This window comes from Dromiciops gliroides, chromosome 1 (assembly GCF_019393635.1).
Source record: "Dromiciops gliroides isolate mDroGli1 chromosome 1, mDroGli1.pri, whole genome shotgun sequence".
In the NCBI taxonomy this organism is placed as follows: domain Eukaryota; kingdom Metazoa; phylum Chordata; class Mammalia; order Microbiotheria; family Microbiotheriidae; genus Dromiciops; species Dromiciops gliroides.
Window position 1 is genome coordinate 682615675 of NC_057861.1, and position 4140 is coordinate 682619814.

A 4140-nucleotide genomic window follows, 5' to 3' on the forward strand; every position below is an offset into this window, starting at 1 on the left:
AATATCCCCATCTTGGTAAATTCTTTGAGGAAGCAAGCTACAATTAGTACCGCTTCAAAATTTCTTCTCTTCTTATTCTTTTTTAGACTCTCTCTCTCTCTCTTTTTTTTTTTTTTTTGGCTTCTGAACTCATCATTCAGTGGCACGTGTCCTCTTCAGTCACCAGTGTTTTCTCATTTGCCAACTCTAAGGTAAGGGCCTTTTCTCAGTCCTTATCCTTGTTGACCTCTCTCCAGCCTTTGATACTGTTGATTATTCTCTTCTCCTGGATTATCTATCCTCTTTAGGTTTACATGATATTATGCTTCCTGTTTTACTGAACATTTTCAAAATCTTTTTCTAGTTTTTCATCCAGATGACACTGACTAATCATAGGTGGCCCCAGAGCTCGGTCCTGTGACCTCTTCTCTTTTCTCAATACTATACTGCTTGGTGATCTCATCAGTTTCCATGGATTGAAGTACTATCTCTATTCAAGTGACACCCATGCTTAATTTCTTTCTTTACCTCCATTCACACATCACTACTTGCTTTTTGGATATCTCATAATGGACATAAGACAGTCATCTCAAGCTCATCATACTCAAATTAATACTCATATTTTCCCCAAAACCCTCCTTTTTTGTCAAATTCTTTATTACTGTCAAGTTAACTGTCATTTTCTTAATCACTCAGGCTCACAAACCTCAGTGTTGTCTTCAACTCTTCTCTTCCACTCATTCCTTGTATCTAATCCATGGTCAAGTCTTAATGTCTTAATCTGAACATCTCTTGTATACTTCCACTTCTCCCCACTCACAGATACCACCCTACTATTACTCCTTATTCCCTCTCACCTGGATTATTATGAGAGCCTTTTAGTTGTTTTCCCTGCCTCAAGTCTCTCCCCACTATTCCAATCCATCCTTCTCTTAGCCAAATAAAATTGTCTTTCTCATGTGATGGTCTGACATTCCCTCCTAACCCCCCTCTCACTTACTGCTCAGTAAGTTCCAGAGACTCCCTATTTACCTTAGGATCAAATAACAAACCATGCTTGGTTTGCTATTTGAAACCCTTTATAATCTTGTCTCTTCACACATTTTTGTTCATTTGTTCTTTTATTTTTACACTTCTCTACTCTTCATCTATTTAACAATCCATCAACACCTGCCTTTTTGTCTTCCTCACATAGGATGCTTTATTGGTTGACTCTGTCATATCACTGGCTATTCTACATGCCTATAATTTTCTTCTCCCCAACTCTGCCTAATAGATCTTCTGGTTTCCTACAAGACTAAGCCCAAATCTCACCTTCCACAAGGGGTTTTTACCTATTTTCCTGACTGCTAGCTAGTACCATCCCCTCTGTGAGTAATTATTTTTTCTACTCTTTATTTTGTATTATTTGCATGGTGTCTTCTCCATTAGCATGTGACTTTTTTGAGTGTGTACAGCAGTCATATATCATGTTTCTCTCTATCAATAATGCTTAGCATACTGCTTTACATATAGTAAGACTTAATGAATGTGTGTTGATTGACTAACTACAGTGAAACATTAAAAATTCATAAGAAAACTATGAACCAAGTATTAAGAGAGTTCTAAAGAAGAAAACAACATTTCTGAATTAAGTAATCTGTGAAGACTGGAAAAAGTGAAGGGAACTAGGTTTATTAAAATCAAGGTACAACTATATCAAGGACACTTTTAAAAGTAGACAGAGAGCCTCTAAAAATTATTTACAATATTAACTATTAAAATTGTAGTGAGGTAGAATGACATCGAAGGCTGTCAGGAAAGCCAGAATTCTTGTCCTGACTTTGTCATATTGTAGCTGTGGCACCATAGACAAGTAATTCAACCCTCCAGGAGACCAGGAAATTCTGGTATTGTAAATGAATGCTGTGTTACTAATGGTATTTCCATATCAAATATTGTCTACAACCATGAGATCACACATCAAGACTATACCTGTATGTATGTACATTTTATGTACATATGTATGGATACATACCTGTAAACACAGATATAGTATGTATATATACACATTTACCTGTGTGTATATATGTACAACTACTTATAGACATAGATAAATATAAAATGTTATATGGAACTCTGTGGATGCCTATATGTTTGGAGAGAGTGAGAAAGTGTGTATGTGTGTGTGTGTGTGTGTGTGTGTGTGTGTGTGTGTGAGAAAGAGAGAGAGAGAGAGAGATCTAGAATTTGGGGATTTCATTATTCCTAATCTGATAGTTATTAACAGAGATAGGATGGCAATTGTTGCCCTCTGGACTGAAGTTTATCAATGTTAGCCAGATTTTGTCACCTCTAAGTCTAAGTGGGCACAGGACAAAGGATTCCAGCAAGAATGGGCTGAACCTTGTAAACCTCCAGGGATTTAAGTGGGTCAAGATTGTAGTTATCAAAGGAGTTTAGAGCATCAGTCCCAATCAGCAGGTTACACCTAGAAGCTGCAACCTGAAATGGCTCCACATTTGCTTCAGGGGGTGATGCAAGGTGTTGATTTTAATCTACAAAGCTTTTCGGCTGCTCCACAGCATGTAAGGATCCTTCCCCACCCAGGAGGAGTGGTGTTTGACAATCATTACTCATGGGCTTTCTTCCCAAGGAACCTGAGGCACAAATTCCTTACACAGCTGCCTAGTGGCAGTGGCAGAAGTAAAATTAAAAGACTGATCAAAATAGAGCATCTTCTGTTAATGTCATACAAGATAAAAAGGTGAAATATAGCCTACCCAGATGATGGCCTATGCAGAAATGAAGCATTGGGTGTCTCTAAGGTCCATTTGGAATGAGTCTATGATAACATGCTATTGAATTCAGTTCTGTTGGACAGACATATGAGTGCCTACTACATGTGAGGCACAATGCTTTGCTCTGTCAATACAAAGATGAAAACAAAACATCCCCTGCCCTTAAAATGCTTACATCTCAAAAGATACATGTAAACAAGTTTATTATTATTATTTGACTAGTTAAAAAGGGCTATTCCTTACCTAGACTTAAGGGGGCAACTAGGTGGTATAGAGTGGATAAAATAATGGTCCTGGATTTAGGAATACCTGAGTTCAAATCTCACCTCAGACACTTACTAGCAGTGTGACCTTGAGCAAGTCACTTAACCCCAATTGCCTTAAACATCTGGGGTCATTTCCAGTGATCCTGGACCCAGATGGCTCTGGAGGAAAAAGTGAGGTTGGTGACTTTGCCTGCCTCACTTAAATCCAATTCACTGCAAAACATGACATCAACTCCCCAGTGTCATGGTCCTCTTCAAGAATAAAGGACAAATATCAGTATGTACACACAAAATTAAATGCAAAGTATACAGAAAATAAAGAGTGTTGTTTTTGTATCTGTGCCTGTCTAGCATAGTGCTTTGCCCACAGAATGTGATAAATTAAAACTGGTTGACTTGAATTAAATTGAGTTGAATTTAAATGATTTAAATTGGCTTTAGGAAGATAAAATGCTAGCAGCATTTTAGAAATTTTCACAACTGTCTCTCACAATGTTAGCAAGAACATGTATTAGAGTCAAAGGACCTTGAGTTGGAATCCAAGTTGCTCTTCATGCTACAGTAAAACCTTAGGCATATTTTTTAACCTTTCTGGGACTCAGTTTCCTCATATTTAAAAGGAGAGGATTGGTCAATTTCTACTCTAAATTCGATGATCCTAATAATTACCATTATTGCCATGATGTTGTGGCCATTAATAACTTTTTTTTGTGTGTGTGTGAGGCAATTGGGGTTAAGTGACTTGCCCAGGGTCACACAGCTAGTTTTAAGTGTCTGTGGCCAGATTTGAACTCAGGTCTTCCTGAATCCAGGGTGGGTGCTCTATCCACTACACCACCTAGCTGCCCTCATTAATTACTTTTTAAAAAACTGTTGAGCAATAGCAATAAGCTAAGAGCTAGAGAGAACATTCAGACAGTCATTGCCTAGAGGGATTATAACCTAAAAATAACAAGAGTACTTTAGGAACAAATTCTTTAACAAAGGAGAACAAAGTGTGACAACTTTATCTGGGATTTCTTTGTTTCTCACTCTTCATGAAAAATCTTTGGCATTTCTATCTCTTCAACTAGCACATATTACAAGACAGTGTCCCATGCCTTAATTCAGTTTTC